Source organism: Danio rerio, chromosome 15, assembly GCF_052040795.2.
Source record: "Danio rerio strain M-AB ecotype USA chromosome 15, GRCz13ab, whole genome shotgun sequence".
Classification (NCBI taxonomy): domain Eukaryota; kingdom Metazoa; phylum Chordata; class Actinopteri; order Cypriniformes; family Danionidae; genus Danio; species Danio rerio.
The window spans coordinates 30,754,810-30,775,923 of NC_141035.1; the positions used below are offsets into that span (position 1 = coordinate 30,754,810).

General features: G+C 35.8%; 1 protein-coding gene across 15 annotated transcripts in view; it reads right to left on the minus strand.

Annotated features, from left to right (window-relative positions):
• Window positions 1-21,114, minus strand: part of dhrs13a.3 (dehydrogenase/reductase (SDR family) member 13a, duplicate 3) — a 130,073-nt gene that overhangs the window by 69,376 nt on the left and 39,583 nt on the right. The window lies entirely within an intron of this gene.

Here is a 21,114-nt window from a genome sequence, read left to right on the forward strand (position 1 = left end):
GCGCCTACTCAATATCAGCAAGTTCCACCCCTATTGCCGAAAAACGTATGTGTGTGTGGATGTATGTAAGCTGGTGTGAAATACAATATGTGCCGTGCTCACAGGCTACACATGTTATGGCGAGAGCAGCCATGAAATAGAGTCGCTCAGAGGGGATCTGCTACAAAGTGGCATATGCATAAAAAACATCACACAAGTCACAACACAAACTGGATAAATGGATTACAGAGAGTGTTCATGGACAAGTTGAGGAGCAGGAAACTTCAAGCTTGTAACACGATCAGAAATGCAAAGGCAGAGAGCAAAAAAAAGGAACAGTCCAGAAATGCAATTCTGAGAAAAGACTAACTAACATATTTCTTTATTTCCGGGCACAGGGAGTTTACCTGAGTAGGAAGAGAGAGAAAAGAAAAAAAAACTAAATGATGATACGCCTCTGAGGGGGGTAGTATCATTTGAAAAGATCCAGTCATTGTACTTGCTCATCCCCTCTGCGCTGAAAATGAAATTGTCTGATGTGCAAGATTTACCTTTGCCGCATTTGGCCCCGCTCAGGCGAGAGGGTCGCGGCTCCACGTGTCATCTTGTGGCACCATCGCGGTGGCTCCAATTTACACACAGAGCCGTTCTGCATTTCAAAGAAGCCCAGCGAGAGCCCTCCTGTTAGCGATCGCTATCTGAGCCCCGCGGACGCGAGATTAGGCCAGCTGGAGAAACCGCTCGCTGCTTCCCCCGCATTTACATTTTCATTTTCATATTAGATTTTTCCTCCTGTCCCCCTCCTGGGTTTTAACTAGCCTGTCCGCACACCTACTTCCTCAGAGCAGGGCCGTACGGGCTAAAGCCTGCCGCTCCGTCATTCTCCACCAACCCACCCCCACGTTTGATTAATGGAATAACTAATGAAACTTTTGATGTAAAAACAAATAATGGAGTTCGTCTGCGGAGCGGCTTTCATCTAGCCAGAAAAAAGACGACTGTTTTAGAACGACAGAAATAGATCAAAGAGTTACTAATAAATCCATGCGAGAAATACGAGAAGCATTCAAACAATATCGTGGAAAAAAATTAAACGACTGCTAGATAAAAGGAGGTTTGCGCTCGCTCCTCGAGTGTTCTTGTTCTTCTGTGGTTTTGGGCTGCGAATCAGAGATACCGTTCAGAGCAGGCTAGACACGATTAGATGTTCTCGCCCTTGAAAATCAAACTCAGAAACGCTGACACTCTGAAAAGAACAAGAAACTATTGAAGCAGAAACCATGCTTCTCATGAAAAGCGCCCACATGTTGGAGTTAAGTCGTGGTCATGCTAGACTTTGGGCATGCTGGATTTCTGCAGACCATGCAGCAGACATAATATGATGTCACACTCTGCGGACATGCACAAAGTTTGAAACACAGCAAAATGACAAATGCACACAGAGCTATATGCAACAACTCCAGGCAAGTGTTTGTATCTGCCATCTTGGAAAAGCATTGGATTTATAAATATCTCTATATATATTTATTTAAGAGCTATTACGGATGCTCATAATAACTGATTAATCGTTAACCAAAAGGATGCATTTTTAACTAATTCAGGTAAACAGTTAAATGGTATCAGTTAAATAACAAATATAGTTTTGATGATTTAGTGTACAACCAACAAACTAAGCTTTTTCCATTTGGAAAATTACAGTTATTCATAGTTCTTAAAAAAGATTAATTTAAATAGCATAATCAGACAAATCCAATGATTTTGGCTACTTGATTTTTGCATAATAATAACTTCTCACCAAACTGAGGCTTTCATTTTATAGCTATATAAACTATAAATCATGTATTGTTTGTTTGTTTGTTGACTTTATTGGTACCCGTAGGTAGATTCTTTTTGCAGCAAAGTTTGGCATTTGACACAAACCAGTGGCGGATTGAGACATGGGCAATAAGAGCGATCGCTAGGCCCACACGAAATCTGCGCTCGCAGAATTTGGCAGATTTTTAGCCCATCATTCATTCTGTTTATTTACTTGTGTAAATGTGTGTAAATTAATATTTATTCAGTTTTTAAATTAATTTTAGTAATATCATTGACTAATATGAAAATATGTAAATGATTTATTTACAATACAGTTTGTAAAGTAAGATTTTCTGTCTTTTAGTAGATATATTATTTGAGTATTTTTTGTTTAGCAAATAAAGTGGATGTAAATTAATTTGCATTGTAAACAATAAATATAAAAAATGTATTACTTTTTATTTCATATATTGAGATTTTAGATATGATACTCCTAAAATTATTCTGCATAAATCTGCAGATTTTTAACAAAATTCTGAGCAGAAATAGCAAAAAATGTTTGCAGATTCTGTCTGACCCTAGCAATCGCCCATGGCGGCATCTTCCTGGTAAGCGGCACGGCGAGACGGTGATGGCGAGAAAATAAAACAACCCCTAGTAAAAGTTTTGAGATACCATTTACTTTATGCAATTATATTAATAAAGTAATATAATTGAAGTAATTAATCCCAGAATAAAGACGTTAGGGGGCATTCACATTTAACGTCTCTTGCACGAGCAAGCTTGTTACTACAGTATGTGCAACCTAAACAACACTGGTGAAATTAAAATGACGCATGCACGCAGAAAACAATTCCCGCACGCCTCACGTGCTGCTCTGCTCCAGGTGTGAATCCCAGTTGTTTACAGTCACACCAATAAAATACATGCATCTATGTGCTGTGAAACTGGAGTAACTGGTGTAACTTTTATGCAGAGGTGTCGGCATGCAGCGAGTTTAGCAAGTCGACAAAACTAAAGTTGGCTTTTTTCTGCTTCATGGCTATGAAGCAGAAAGGAGGGATAATGAGTCAGGAATGTAAAACTTTAATCAGCCATGAGTCAGGTCAAAGACAACAGATAATTCCATGAAACATACATATTTTTTATTAGATATTATTGTTGTTAATATTTAGGCAAAGATTTCTTAAGTGATCTTTGCATATCACTCCAGTTGTGTCTTTCTTTAAAGTGTTTTTTTAGTAACATTAAGGATTGATTTCTGTTATTTATTTAGAATAACAATTGTATATTAATAATAATATTGGGCGGTATATTGGCCAGTACTGGGTAGGGGTGGTTCGCCCAGGGCGCCATTTAAACTAGGACTGCCACTGATACAAACAATTAAAACACACATATAAATACCCACATATACACATACAAAAGTACCTTACAAAATATAACAATTTACTCAGAGCGAAAATAGATGATGTGACAAAGCTATTCTTGTAACGTTTTGTCCTACTAAAAAGCACCTGAAACCTTCAACCCGAAGGGAGCAGGATAAACTCCTCAGACAGAGGATGAGAGCTACAGCTTCTAATATTCTGGGCAATCTATACAGGGATTCAATTCACCTAATTCTCCGCCGACAAGTGGGTGCTGCCATTTGAATCTTTTTGTCTCGCGACTTCCGGTCACATTCACTTCCATTCATTTTTTGCCAATAAAAACTGCTCGTTACGTTGCTTAATGTGGCAATTTAATATTTTCTTATTATATTATTCTACTTGGTCTGTGTAGTCATGCAAACATTTGTTTGTAGAGCAAGTAGTTTGACCATTTTCTGACGTTTATTATTCCTAGTAATTTCTCCCATAGGCGACTGAATCGGAAGTTCAATCGCGAAAACAGGCGCACTTCCGCATTTTAGAATAAGGTCAATACTCAGTTGTGATTCATCAATCAACCTGCTGGACCACCGAATAACCTGGCTAAGTCCATTCCTGTTTTTAAGGGACAGACTTTACAAACCATGCCACCAGAGCGAAGGATAAAATAGACTCAATAAAAGCACGATAGAAAAGAGTAAGTATATTGGGGCCAATGTGAAAACATTTCCTGAGACAATAAAGGCGACGATGCCCCTTTTTGCACACAGCATCACGTGTATGCAAATCAATGCAATACTATATGTGAAAAAAAAAAAACTTATAAGTTATAGTAACCTATCCTACTTTAAAAAAGTCGAATATATGCGCCTTGCCATCGCCTCATCCATAATCTGACCAGTTAACGGTTAATAATCGGTTAACGAGGGTGACGCGGTGGCGCAGTAGATAGTGCTGTCACCTCACAACAGGAAGGTCTCTGGTCCGAGCTTCAACTGGGTCAGTTGGCATTTCTGGGCGAAGTTTGCATGTTCTCCCCATGTTCGCATGGGTTTTCTCCGGATGCTCCAGTTTCCCCCACAAGTCCAAAGACATGCGGTACAGGTGAACTGGGTAAGCTAAATTGCCCGTAGTGTATGTGTGTGAATGAGTGTGTATGAGTGTTTCCTAGAGATATTTGCAGCTGGAAGGGCATCCCCTGCGTAAAACATATGCTGGATAAGTTGGCGGTTCATTCTGCTGTGGCGACCCCTGATTAATAAAGGGACTAAGCTGAAAAGAAAAAGAATGAATGAATTTGGTTAACGAGCGATGGTTGTCTTTTGGGAAAATTAACTGAAATGAGCATCCCTAATATTAACTATTACTATTAACTACTATTAACTATTAAATAACTATATTTAATTTACTTTATGAATTATTTTCATTCATATATGTATATGATATTGTTGTAGATTGGGTCCCTTTGCTATTTTGCTAGTATTTTGCAGCAATAACATTTGTGGACAGAATATACCAACATGGCAGACATCTTACATATAGCAACCCAAAAAGTCAGACATTACTGAGAAGTCTTCAGTATCATGTGCACTTACTTTAAAGACTATAGCATCTAGCATTGATTGCTAAGATGTCTACTGAGGCCTGGCTTACTCACAAAAGCTTTAAGTGGCAACCATTACATGCACCCCCAGTCCCATCCGGGTCACAGCACCTACACAACATATCCAGTTCTACTCACCCTGCTCCAAATGGGGAGTCGAACCAGCATTTAAATTATAAAGAGTAAGCAAGAAAAACTACTTCATCACTATAGGTAACTAGTCACTAGTCAATCTCTTGAGGCTCCTACAAGCTAGCCTCCATTACACTAACCCCTGTAAACCCCACTCCTATTCGGGTCACGGCAGCAATGTAAACCTGGAATTAGCCCTAGTTCAAGCCAGTCATAAGTCAAATGCCCTATTTTGGATGCTTACAAATATGTAAATGTAATAAAAACAAATGTGTGATACAATTTCTTTATTAGAAAAGTACATGTACACTGTCTACACAGCCTGATATTTTTAACAACACACACATAATGTATTATAAGCATAGCTTGACATGAGATTTAGAATTGTTCAAAACTATTTACTACTATAGTTTGTCCATAAGGTGGCAATACTGAACCAGATTGTTATTTCACAGTCAAAAAGAACCATAAGAGATGAAATAAAACAGCAATAAACTACTGAAGAGGCCAAAAACAACAAATACTATACTACATTTATTTACTGTTTGAGAAAATAGCACAAGCAGTGGACAAAAATCAGTCTTTGTAGTGCATGTGTCAAGCACTTGTGTTTGTGTACATTGTCTAAAAATACATACTTTGAAAAGCTGTGCATTTGGTGCACTCATGCATAACATGGAGCTATAGAAACCAAGAAAAAAAACAATAGACAACATCTGGAGTGACCTTAGCGGGACCCTGTGCACTTAAAATTTAACTGGGATTTAATACAGAAGAGATAGTTGCATTATGGCATCACAGCTTTAAAAGCCTCTGTCTCTCAGGCAGATCTTGTTTATTGTGTGAATGCAGGGACCTCATTCAAAGTGGCACTCAATGGACTTAAAGGGCCACAGTGGTACAGTGATGCATTGCACACATAAACACCAATGACTTGGCCTGCATATTAAAGGCAGGGAGCTGCACACCTATGCATTCTCATCACTTTTCTTGGCCTTCAACAAGCAGGCAGAAAAACTAAACCCATCTACCAACAGAAAGGAGTCAACGGCGTGGCAAAGGCTGACAACAGCCAAACAGGTCAGCCGTCAGTCACGCTGAAGCACATGATAAACTGACCGTTGAGAGGCTAATAATAGACAATATTTGTTGAGTTCACAATTTTATTTCTATAATAGTTCATTCAGAACTTACCTTTCCCTATAGGCCAAAAAGTTAAAAAAAAAAAAAAATATATATATATATATATATATATATATATATATATATATATATATATATATATATATATATATATATATATATATATATATATATATATATATATATCCAATTTTTTCTTTTTACTGGGAAATGTATTTGATCAAATAAGAGGTAAAAGACACATTATTGTAAACACACACATACATACATATGTATATATTATTATTATTTTTATTATTATTATTATTATTTTATCTTAAGTTTTTTGTTGGATTAGTTCCACTTTTGAAACACATATATACTGTACACACATAATAAATTATTATTATATTAATGATTAGATAAATACTCAACTACAAAAAAAACAATATTATTATTATGACAATTGTATTATTATTAGTGCTCAGTAGAACTTAGTGCTTCTAGTATAATTATTACTATCATTAATAATAATAATAATGATAATAACAAATCTTTAAATGTTTTGAGAATGCTTTTAGAGTTATACATTTATATAACTAATATTTATATTACTTATATCACTAATATTTATTATTACTTTTACTACTAATAAAGTAATAATGCTTAATACCTATTTAATATAACTACTACTAAAGTACTACCACTGTCATTAATGTGAATAATACTATTAATTATAATAATAATCAATCAAATGGTAACCAGTATTATTATCATCATCATTAGAAGCAGTAATAATACTACTACTAACAATACTAATGATAATACTACTGCTACTACTAATAATAATAATCATCATGATCGTCATCATCATCATCATCATCATCATCATCATGATAACATTTATCAATAATGTTATGCCAATCTGTTGTTGGTCTTTGTTTTTCATTCATTTATTTATTTTCTTTTCAGCTTAGTCCCTTTATTAATCTAATTTATCCAGCATATGTTTTTTTCCGAGCAGATGCCCTTCCAGCTGCAACCCATCACTGGGAAACATCCACACAAACATACATTATGGACAATTTAGCTTACCCAATACACCTATAGTGCATGTCTTTTGAGTGTGGGGAAAACCGGAGCACCTGGAGGAAACCCACGCAAACACGGGGAGAACATGCAAACTCCAGAAATTCCAACTGACCGAGCCGAGGCTCAAACCAGTGATCTTCTTGCTGTAAGGCAATCGTGCTACCCACTGCACCACTGTGACACTCACTGTCTTTGATTTATTTAGAAATCTAAGGCAATCGGTTTCCACACATTTTCATAGTAAAATATACAAGCAGTGAGGTTAAAATTACAGTTTTGTCTGAGATGTGCGTACTTAGCTTATGTTTGCAAGTTGGGTTAACTTGTCAAATTAAGTTCAGAGCACTCTGGTTATGTAGTTATATCTACACAAATATACAAGTTACAAGTTTTAGTAGGCTTTTTAACTCAAAAACTTTGAATAAATTTGCTTGAGACATTTGAGGCAATCAGTGTCCACACTTTTTCCAAGTAAACTCAACTCATTACTTTTTACAGTGTAACATAAAAGGTATATTTACACCTTTTCTGCAAAAAGATATACTACATGGCTTGTTGTATGACATGAAAAGCTATACTATTACTCTTCACATTATTTAATTTCACATTATCACAAGCAATTTCACAAGTTGAAGTCTAAGTAACAATCTAACACAGGGGTCACCAACATGGTGCACGCGGGCACCAGGTAGCCCGCGAGGATCACATGTGTTGCCCGCAGGGCTGTACTAAAAATAACTCACCATAGCGCAACTTACCAGTAAACTTCATCTAATATAGAAGTAATCATTTAAAAATGTAAATATTTGCAGAGATATATAAAAATAAAATGTTGCACATTGATACATTAAATACAGGGTATTTCCTACCCTTTTAAATCTTGTGAGAATCATTAACATGATTAGTGTCATCACATGGATGAATATCATTAATTATTACCAAAAACATAAAGTATAATTAAAAGTAAATTGAGCAAATTTGTTATTTGAGAAGTGTTTATCAAACTGGTAGCCCTCCACATTAATCGGTACCCAAGAAGTAGCACTCAGTTTCATAAAGGTTGGTGACCCCTGATCTAACATGTGTAAAGCACAGTGGTGTAAAGTACAAATTACAAATACTTAAACTACTGTAATTGAGTAGTTTTTCTCAGAAATTGTAATTTACTAAATAGTTTTAAATATGTGTACTTTTACCTTCTCTTGAGTACATTTTTTATTGCTGTATCGGTACTTTTACTCCACTACTTTCCTTCAACCTGCAGTCACTGCAATATTATTTCCTGTCTATGGGGATTAGAAAAATCTGTCCTGCAATTCCTGTCCAATCAACTCGCAGAAATAAAGTAAATTGCATCATACTGAACTACAGTAAGCGTTCACACAGAGCTTCAGCGTCAACACTTGACCGAGGACGTGTCAGAAGTTGGGGCTGACGTGATCGTCATAGCAAGCGTCAGCCGATGAAATTAGTCCCAATACTGTCTGAGCTGGGGTACATTATCATAGTTTTATTCACTATACAAAAATAATTAGAATAATGCATCCACAAGTAGATGCATTCTATCCAATGGTTAGCTATAGAGCTGTAAATGCTATATTTGTGTGAGCGTCTCTTATCTCATCGAATAGGAAGAGGAGGAGGAGAAGATAGAAAGACTGGTTTTACATTTTCTGCATGCTCCTGGTGGCAGACAGCTGACCTTCACTGCAGACATGCAACGCCGCTCAAATTACGTCCATTCCAAAGCACTACATGAAACGGCCACGGCGCTTTAAAGTCCTTCAATTAGATTATCCTTTTCATTGCTTTCTTCTTGTGTGCATTCAAGACGCAGACTGCCTCATATACACAAGTGAAGGAACACACACATACGTTTACAACAGAGCTGGAAAGAAAGGGGAGAGATTGGGGCGAAAGAGTGTGAGAAAGAAGAAGAATGAAAAGTATAAGCACAGAAAACGTGATCAGCAAGCATGATTTTTGTGAAATTCAGCTCTTGAATCTGAGATCAAGACGGCTTTTCACGGTTACTGTTTTAATTTATTAATATATACCGTCTCATTATGCATGAGTCATATTTCAAAGAGGAAAAGGTTTGTCTTCATAATCTTTCATCAAAATGTAATAACGTTTTCATGAGGTGTCAAGCAATTTGTGGATGACTGACATGAATGAAAGACAGGGTGTAGCACTGGGTAGGATAATTGCTAAGAGACTGATGTGACAATAAAACCTGATTAAAAAAAAAAACAGATTTAACATCAAAGTTTTAGATGCAGTCAAAACTAAGAAAATGCATTAACAATCGCACAAATTTTTATATAATTAGAATTCTTTTTATTACCCGATTAATGCAAGAATACTTCATATAAGTTAAGATAATAATATTTATAACAATCTGAAATAACATAAAATGATATAAATAACCAGAGTAACAATAATATTAATATAAAAAATAGACCATCAAAATAACAATAACAATAATAATAATAATGATAATGATGACGAAAAATACTCGTTACTTATATGTAAGATAAAATTGTCATTATTGTAATATTTTATTAATATATACTTATAAAATAATAATAATAATAACAACAATTATTATTATTATTATTATTATTATTATTATTATTATTATAATTATTAAATATTTTTTTCATAATTATGATGATGAAAAATACTTGCTGTCATTATTATAACATTTTTATTAATATATAATTGTATAATAATAATAATAATACAATGATAACGAGTATGATGAAAAATACTCGTTACTTATATACAAGTTAAAATTGCTATTATTCTAATATTTTTCATTAATATATAATTGTAAAATAATAATTATTTTATAATTTTTATTATTACACGTGTTTAATAATAACAAGAAGAATTATTATCATTATTATTATTATTGTAATTATATATGTTTAATAATAATAATGATGATGAAGATAAAAATCATCATTACTTATATGCAAGTTAAAATGTCTGTCATTATATTTTCATTAATATTTAATTGTATAATAGTAATAATAATAATAATAATAATAATAATAATAATAATATTAATAATTGTATAACAACAGCAATATTATTATTATATAATTATATTTTTAATAAAAATCGTAGAAAAATGACAGCAATTTTGACTTGCATATATAACTAACAAGGGGTAATGTGGTGGTGCAGTAGGTAATGCTGTCGCCTCACAGCAAGAAGGTCACTGGTTCGAGCCTCAGCTGGGTCAGTTGGCATTTTTGTTTGGAGTTTGCATGTTCTCCACATGTTTGCGTAGGTTTCCTCCGGGTGCTTCGGTTTCCCCCACTAGTCCAAATACATGCGGTACAGGTGAATCGGGTAAGGTAAAAATTATCTTTAGTGATTGTGTTCTTCTCTGTAATATATTTTTAACAATAATATTAATAAAAATAATCACAATAATAATAATAAATACTTACAATAACTATAAATTACAAGTCACTGCTGCTTTTCTGCATTAATGTGCACTTAATAACTTAATATTGTTTATAATATGATATAAAGTTTTACACACATGCATTACTTTATTATTAGCACTATTAGTATTATAGTTTTCATTGGCAAATTAATACAAAAATGACCGCTTGCTCTGACTGCCATTTTGATTTGACTGACATCCACAATTATATTATTCTCTACAACTGCATAATGTCAGTCCATAACATTAGTCAGACTTTTTTTTCATTAAATATCCTTTCTCAAACAGAAACAGGTTACATTATAACTAAAACTAAAATGTGTCATAAACAGAATTATTTTTGAACCATTAGTAACATCACAGTACTTTATGAGCGACTATACAACCAAAGCACATTATGTAAAGGGCAGAAGATGAGAAAAGTCTCTTTCTCTCCCCTCACCCACAGCCCATCTCTCCTTCAGATTCTGCCACTTTCTCTCCCTCTGCACTTATTTTCTGCCCCTGCTGTGGTTTTGAATCCCTCCAGCTTGTCAAGAGGACTGGCTGTGCGGACAGAACTGCATCACGCATTACAATTCACTGCAGCTACGCGCCGAGTGTGTGTGTGTGTATAAGGAGGTGTTGGGAGGGGGTTGTATTTTCAGGGGAGTTACCATAATTATATGACAAAATGCTGCAAATCTCACAGGGTGCCGAACACAGGAGCAGGGGTCAGGGGACAGAGCACTTTCGGCGGGGTAATTTGTAAATGTCATTCAGGTGGGCTCCTCTGTCAAAGCCCGGGCTCCGCAGCAGGCTTTCTCATGCAGATTTCCACAAGCAGAAGCTGCCAATGCTGTTTAATTCTGCTGACCTCCTTGGCAGTATTCTCTAGTACTGCTTGTATAATCAGAAAAAAAATGTAGAAAAAAAAAAAACACTCATTGCAGTATTGAAAAATATTCAGCTAATCACGTTAGAATTTAGAATTTTTTTGGTTTAGTAATTTAGGTCTGCATGCAAATCGCATTAAGTAAATAATGTTTGTCCTGAAAAAAAAAAAATACAATTCCAAAAAAAATCTATAATATTTTACTTATTGTTTTCATTTTACTTGTCATGTTTTCGGTTGGGGAAACGTCAAGGATTCATATGCAGAACTAAAATGGGCATTCATTAATATAAAAAAATAAAACAAAACGGAAACAAAACCACCCTGAGGGGGAAAACATTAATAAAACGAATAAACAAACAAACTTGACTAGGCTGCCAGGGAAGAACAGGGCTGGATAGGACTAGACAGGACAAGGCGATATACAATGTGTGATGAACTGGCACAGAACAGCAGACAAGAGAAAACTATAAAGAGAAACAATTAGCAAACAAACAGGTGAACTGAATAAACTAATAATGGGTTAACGAGGAGGGTGGGACTAGACAGGAGAGCACATGACAACACAAGCCATGTGCTCACATAAAACGAGACTAGAAAACTCAGCCAATGAGAGAACTCATTAACCACGTGTTCACATGAAATACAACACTAAAGCACACGGCCACAATGTTAACACCGAGCCACAAGCCTTGACAATGGCAACACAAACAGGATATAAAAACAGGAAGACACGAGCACACAGTAAATTAAAACGCTTACCATGCAATCACACATGCAACGTGCATATTCCATCCCAGCGCCAACCGAAACCGAAACCAACTAGACTAAGTGACTGAGAATGAAACAGTATGCTGCAAACAGTACAAACCAAACACCAGGACGAGAGCACGTATCCCAAGCACAACTGAACGGCACGGCCCCAGCACGGTCGAGATGGCACTCGTACAAAGACAAATACAATAACAGAGCCCGACCTGAGAATACTCAAGCCGAGCACAACATACAAGACAAGACAGGACTAGTGTCTGAACTCCACCAAAAGAAGAATTAACAACAAGACCAAAGTGGCAGAATCCTGACAAAACCTTCAGACAACTGTACAATACTAAAGCATTTAAAGCATTTAAAGCATAATAAAGCGTTTACAGTTTTGCAATGATTTGTTTGTAATTACAAAAGGAAAAATAGTAACTTATACTTCTCAAATAATTCATTTTTAAAACTATGTATTTAAATGATACTGCATGCATTTCAGGACTAAAAAAACTGTTGTTTTTTTTTACAATTTAAATAATTTCAACAATTAAATTAAAATGTAACCTTTTATTGCTTGCTAGACATGTAATCTTATTAAACTGAAAGAGCTCTCAGCCGCCCTCGCATGCACGGTGGATGAAAGATATATTGTATTTTATGAAATTTGGAAGCCCTTTCTTACGTTAAAACCCTCCAGCTAGATCTACACTGATCACCCCTGCTAACCCCTATAATAATACATAACAGTTTGTAACCCTTTATTGTCTTGAACTTTTAAAACTTTAAAAAGTATTGTACACATGTACACATCTGCCCCTCATTTAGTTATGTGCTTACTTTGTTTATTTTCCCTACTTACAGTGTTTTCAATGTATCTAAGTGTGTACCTATACAGTATGTTTATTGCATTTATTCTCTATTTTTCCCTTTTTACTTTCCATCTGTTTATGCACCAGCTTTGAATGTTATCACTCGATTGAATGGGCATTATCACTGGTTATCAGCTGATATATGGGCCAGTATCAGAAGGCTGTTATTATCCATCCACACAGTTAATCAGCTATACTTATAGTGAAGACTCCAGATCCAGATCTGTGTTTTGATTACTCTGATGGTTAAATTTAGGGAAGGGGTAGACGTTAATAAAATACAATTAATGGAAAATGTTATAAATAATATAAATAATTCATCAGATGATAACCAATGATAATGCTTATTCAATCCAGTGACAACATTCGAATCAGCTGGTTTAGGATGGTTGATGTTTATGTTTGTAAAATGTAAAAAATTGTAAATAATATAAAATAAATTACTTTACATAACAAGAAGATCAACAGGTGCTAAAAAAGAGCACATTATGTTGTTGTTGTTGTTTTTGATGTTTTTTTTTAATGGGAGCAATGTAACATGGACATTCCGTGATCATTAAAGAAGATGTGAAATGTATTCAATACTAAATAAATACAAACACAAATATGACTGTCACAACAACAACAACAAAAAAAGCTTGTTAAATGTATGCTACATATATGCAAAATCTTTTAACTGCAATTAAATATAAATAAATAAGTCATTAGGCTCTTTAGGTATCAGTATTAATATACAAGATTATAGTCTCAGTCCTGAAATTAAAGCAATTCTGTGACCAGGTTCGGATTTAATTAGGTTTAGATCAAATAAAAAGGGATTGTTTAAAAAAAATAAGCAATACAGATTACATCTCATGATGCTTCAAATTAAGTGGCAATACAATCATCCATAAACATTAATATAAACATTTCATCCAATGCAATTCCCATTAAGAGAACAAAATACTGCCCAGTGCATGAACCAAGACTACAAATGCATTGCTATAGCAAAACATTCAGCACTGTGCAATCGTTACTCGAGTGTTTGGAGTCAGTAGAAACAACACGGGTCAGACAGCAGCTATATGATTTTAGCTGTCTGCGAGCTGACCAGAAACATGTTCCTCCAATCTGAATAATCACAAGAGAGCAGTCCAGACCCGATCAATACGCTATCACTATTATCCTTTAAAGAGCATCTCATTTTCCCTCAAGTGGGACCATCAGCGATGCCTCAAACCCATACATTTCCAGCCCCGGCCTAAGTTTCCATCTCATCGTTCGGCTCTCTGAATTCATTGAGGCCACCGTTTGTCGCAGGCTTGCTTTTGCAGGTTTTTCCAGGACTGTATGTGCTCGAGATGGACACTTACACCTATGAGAATAGAGTCAAAGCCTCAAAGACTAAAAACATAGCATGGAGTGGATGGTTGCACAATTGCAAGGCTTTGAGAGATGTGTTTTCATTGAAGAACAAAGTGATGTTGGGTGATGTTGTTCATTACCTGCATGAGGATCCTTGAGGAGCAGATCTGATAACCCCTATATAATAGCCTATGATTTGGGAGATTCATAGCAGAACAATAAGCGGAGATTCATCTTGGTTATTCTGAATCAATGTTTAGTAAACCAATGCGATTAGTAGAGTCCTATTCAAGAGGAGTTCCGATATGATGCAAATGCAATGTTGCAATCATGAATAGGAGTAGCATGTAAAAGATCTAATGGGATCCGGAGAAAAACCTGGCCTTTGAAGCATGTACATTTTATCTCAACAAATCGGGGTCACACTTTGTTTGTTGGGTCACCTGTGGAAGGTGTTTTATATTCAATCCTTTTAGATAACTTAATCTATTTTTAAGAAGGCGGACCAGAGGGTGTGCTCCAACCATATTGGGATGACACTCCACAGCCTCCATGGGAACGTCTATGCCAGGGTACTGGAGAGGAGGATCCAGCTGATGGTAGAACCTAGGATCCAGGAAGAACAATGCAGTTTTCAACTAGGCGTGGTTGACTGCACCAGCTCGATACCCTCCTCAGGGTGTAAGATGGTTCATGGGAGTATGCCCAAACAGTCTACATGTGTTTTGTGGACTTGAAGAAGGTATTCGACCGTGTCCCCCGTAGCATTCTATCAAAAGTGCTCTGGGAGTATGGGGTCAGAGATGCTCTGTTAAGGGCTGTCTCGTCCCTGTATGAACAGAGTAGGAGTTTGGTTCACATTGACGACAATAAGTCAGATTTTTTTCTAGTGCATGTTGGACTAAGGCGGGTATGCCCATTATCAACCAAATTCTGTTCATAAATTTTAAGAATAGATTTTCAAAGCACAGCCTTGGGCTGGAGGGGGTCCGGTTCGGCGACCAAAGGATTTCAACTTTGTTGTTCACAGACAATGTTGTTCTGTTGGCTTCAGCATGCACTGGGGCAGTTTGCTGCCGAGTGTGATGTAGCTGGGATCAGAATCAGCACCTCCAAGTCCAAGGCCATGGTGCTCCACTGGAAAAAGGTGGTTTACCATCTCCAGGTTGGATTAAAGTCCTTACCTCAGGTGGAGTTCAAGTACCTTAGGGTTTTGTTTATTATACAGCAGTTATAAGGTTGATGTATCGGAAAGAGCTGAGCTGAAAGACAAAGCTCTCAATTTACTAGTCAATCTACGTTCCTACTCTAATTTATGGTCATGAGCTTTGGGTCATGACCGAAAGGACAAGATCTCTGATACAAGCGGCTGAAATGAGTTTCTTTCGCAGGATGGCAGAGCGCACCCTTATAGATGAGATCAGGAGCTCTGTCACCCAGGAGGATTTGATGTGATCGAGAGATGTCATCTGAGATGGCTTGGGCATCTGTTTCGGATGCCTCTTGGATGCATACCTAGGGAGGTGTTCCAGGCAAGTCCCACTGGGAGGAGGCCTCGGGGAAGACCCAGGACACGCTATGTCTCTCGGCTGGGATGTGAAGGCCTTGGGATCAACTCAGAGGAGCTGGAGGAAGTGTCTGGGGAGAGGGAAGTCTAGGGTTCTCTTCTAAGACTGCTCCCCCCGCGACCCGGCCCCAGTGAAGTGGATGAAAATGAATGAATGAACGATTTGTGTTGAAACAACATGAAGGTATGGAACAAATCATTCCCTAAATTCCATTTTTCTTATTTCTTTGGGATGAGATGCTTAATCAAAATATAAAAACAGGAAATGTAGAACTTCAGTTCAGTCCAGTCATTTAATCTACTTAAATTCTGCCCAGAACCAATAGGGGAGGCTTTACATCCAGTTCCTCCCCATGGGTGGAGCAAAGAAGTCAAACCACACCCTTACACTAAACCTCATTATCATTAATCATTATCAAATTACTATACATAACTCCACACGTCCACAGAGGTGGAGCTAATACAAGTCAAGTTCCACTCAGAGAGAGAGAGAGAGTTGGATGTCAATTTAGTCACAAGAGCCTTTAGACAACATAGGGATAAGATAAAAACATATTTTTCAATAATAAAACTCATCTCAAATCCAACAACACACACACACACACACACACACACACACACACACACAAACACACACACACACACACACACACACACACACACACACACACACACACACACACACACACACACACACACACACACACACACACACACACACACACACACACACACTACTTTGCAGGTGTTTTGTCTGCAGAAATGCATTATTTGCTTTTTTCAAGTTCCAGAATACAGAACAGAAAACAGTCAAATCTTATATTATGGATTTATTGTTGCGGTCCTACATGACAAATTTCTCTCACAATTTAGCATTCACTGGTGACTTTCATAGCTTTGAAATGAGGAAGACAGACATCATTAGACCATTTCTTCAGCACAGAGGCCATGGGTTTTATACTCAAGTGGGTTTTATACTTATTCTGTCTAAGTACAGCGCATTGCAGCTTCCCATCAAATCATTACATCTAAAGCAGCTGTGATATTCATTATAAGGCGGCACCTCACCTTGACCATTCTACTCGCAGCCGATGCCACAAAAGAGACTCCTCAATGCCTCGCCAACACTCATCTTGTAACGCCAATGCAACGAGTCTGTACATATATCTGCTAACCTGTTTAATTTCATTTTGCTCCACTGTTAATATCAGCTTTCACCTCTTCAAATAATTTGGCTACAGTGAGGACAGAAGTGTCAAAACCCTGAGCTAATGATTCGCAGACGTCTTAAATAAAAACTTTGATGAATTAAATTTAATGAGATTACTTTACAAAATAGAGATCCACATACAAGTGCTTCAATGAAATGCCATTCAGGTGGAATTGAAATGAACCGAAAGGCCTTTCTTGAGCTGAGAGGTCCAGGGTGAGAGGGTTTTCTCTCCCTTTCATTTTATTTATTTATTTTTTTTCTCCACCACAGGTCTGTCTATGGCCCAATACTGTAAGAACTTAATGCCATCAGGGACCCGGCTATTTGAATGCAGGGGCTTTTTTTATCAGGAGCACAAGTGGTGCAGAAAAAATTGCTTGGGATTAATTTGGGTGGCGGCGAACACACAGCTGGGATCAGCGTGTGCAGTTTTCTCCACCCGTGCTGGTGATATGCTGGGCTTGCATGGTCTGTTTATTAACGGTGACTCGGCTCCCATTGAGGGGCTGAGACTGGAGTCAGTGGTGCAACTTTAAAAGGCATTTGGCCAAAAATAACATACATGTACAATACGATAAGGAAATTAAACCTTTTTTGGGCCGCTCTCATCTTTGCAGCCACACCTAAGAACAGCCAGTTTCCCTTCCCTCTTTATCCATATCCAATGCAGAGCTCGGCTGTATCATCTCAAAACATGCAGGATCATGGGTGTAAATAAGAGGAAAGCATATTACGACTGTGTGTGAAGAATCAAAGCATGCAGGTCTATGATACAACCCTATCGGGGATGTGAATGTAAATGTGTGCTATGCTGTGGCTGTTTTATTTCTCGCTCATAGCAGACTGTTTCTGTGGGGTGCAGATGGGTACTGTAGTTAATGGAGCAGCACTCTGAGGCATGGCTGCATTTCATTCGCTATTTTCCAGCAGGAGTGGACGGTGGGCTTTGAGCAATGTTTGCGGTTGGTCGTTCGGCCATTTAGCACAGAATCTCAGAGCTGATGATGGTGGACCCACAGTGGAGGTGATTCTCATGATGGGGTCTCCCTTTGGCACAAACGTGCAGTTACTGTAAGTGGAGACGATGACTAAGGCTGGGCTGATATGTAGCAGAATTCATTTGCTATAAAATGGTACAGGTATATTACACACTATACTATACACTATACTATACACTATACTATATATATATATATATATATATATATATATATATATATATATATATATATATATATATATATATATATATATATATATATATATATATATATATATATATATATATATATATATATATATATATATATATATATATATATATATATATATATATATATATATATATATATATATATATATATATATATATATATATGTATATATATATATATATATATATATATATATATGTATATATATATATATATATATATATATATATGTATATATATATATATATATATATATATATATATATATATATATATATATATATATATAAATATACAGCTGGAAGGGCATTCGCTGCATAAAACATATGCTGGATAAGTTGGCGGTTCATTCTGTGGCGACCAAAAATTAATAAAGGGACTAAGCCGAAAAGAAAACGAATAATTGAAAATATATATTTATTTATTTATATGTTTATATATAAAATGACAGATACAAGTCCTGCACGGTGGCCAGATCGATTCTGAGCCATTCTTCTTGCAGAATAGAGGCCATGTCACAATGTGATGCTAATGGAGGAGAATGTTTCCTGACTCGCTCCTCCATAACACCCCAAAATGGCTCAACAAAATTTGGATCTGGGGACTGTGCAGGCCATGGAAGATGTTTAAATTCACTTTGTTCATCAAACCACTCTGTCAGCAGTCTTGCTGTGTGTATTTGTGTGTATCATCCTTATACCCGCACCCCCTTTAGGACATAATGTTTGAACCGTTGGGTGCATATGGACCTCCAGAAAGGTTTGGTAACCCTTGGCCCATCTAGCTTGTATTGGGATCTATGCCAAGATATTGCATCCCAAACCATCACTGAACCACCCACATGCTTCACTCTGGTCATGCAACAGCTGGGTGGTACACTTCTTGGGAGTTTCTCCACACCATAACTCTCTCGGATGTGGGAAAGACAGTGAAGGTGGACTCATCAGAAAACAATACATGATTCACAGCCCAAGATATTTACTGCTGGCACCATTGAAATCGAAATTTGGCACTGGCACAAGTGACCAAATATTTGGCTATAAAAGCCTGGCCATGTGTGGGCAGCCGTGGTTTTGTTTTTTGTTTTTGTTTTTTTGTTGTTGTTGTTGTTGTTTACAATTCTGGATAGCACCCAAACATCCCTTTTTAGACAGCTTCCTCTTGAATCTACAGTTACTCCTGTTGGATGTGGTTCGTCCTTCTTGATGGTATGCTGACATTAGCGTAAATACAGTGGCTCTTGATACATCACAAAGACTGCCTTGGTCAGAGATTTGCACAGACAATTTCTCCTTTGTTGAACTCTGATGTGTTACCCATAGTATTGTGTGCATTGTAATATTTTAAGCAAAACTGTGCTATTACTCTGCTAATTAATCCTTCACACTCCGCTCTTATTGGTGGAATGTGCAATCAATAAAGAGTGGCCACCAGGCTGGTCAAATTTAGCCATGAAACATTCAACTATAAATTGACCAGTGTTTCATTTTTATTTCATTAAGTGTACAAAACATCACAAGATCTAAGTGAAAGGTGTTTCCAGTCCTAACTGAAAATAATTTGGGAATATAAAAGACCATGGTAACCATGTTTATTTCCATGCAAGTACATGTTCTCTAGCAAATGTAAAGGTCTTGGTGCTTGCATAGAGTCATTTATGACAAATAATACAAATAGTTTGAATAGCTAAGTTTAAACTAGCTAAGTAATGAACGAATGAATAATTAAATGAATGAGTGCAAAAAAAATAAAGACAACAACAAAAATATGATAAATGAATAAATGAATGAATAATTAAATGAATGAATGAATGAATTCTAAAAACGAAAATAAAACAACAAGAGTAAGACGAATATGATTTAATGAATGAATAAATAAATTCTAAAAACTAAAATAACAACTTGAATATGACAAATGAATCAATGAATAATAAAAATTTAAATAAATAACAATATGAATATGAATAAATTAATGAATGAATGCTAAAAAATAAAATAAAATAACAATATGAATGAATAAACGAATGAAAGAACGAACGAACGAACGAACGAACGAATGAACGAATGAATGCTAAAAACAAAGATAAAATATAAATAAAATAAATAAATATAATTGAATGGATGAATAAATAAATAAAAACACACCATATTTATTAAAAGTTTCTAAAATTAAAAGAACAAAATTTTTAAACATTGTTACTTAAAAACAATACTGAAATTAAAAATATATATATAGATAAATGTAATTTATTTTGATTCAAATAGTTGTCAAAGAAATTATGTACACTCAAAAAACTGTTTTCTGTTTGGTCAAACTCCTTATTTAAAATGAGCTGAAACAACACAATTATTGAGTTTTATTTTGAGTTTAATCCACTTACATTTGTGAAAACTAATAAGTCAATTTAATTCCTTCATCCCAACACAAATGTATTATTGTGTGGAACCCTGCATTTTTTACACTAAACATTTTTACACTGTTTTTGGTACTAAAATATCTCAAATTAAAATGAATTTAAAATGTAAATAAACAATAATATATATATATATATATATATATATATATATATATATATATATATATATATAACAACCAAATTTCAACAACTTACCAATACCATCAAACTCATCAAAAACCACCAACTTTCACCTTCACTGCCAGGTAATAGAAAGTAAAGCAACAGTTAATAAATAAGAAAACAATAACAGGCATC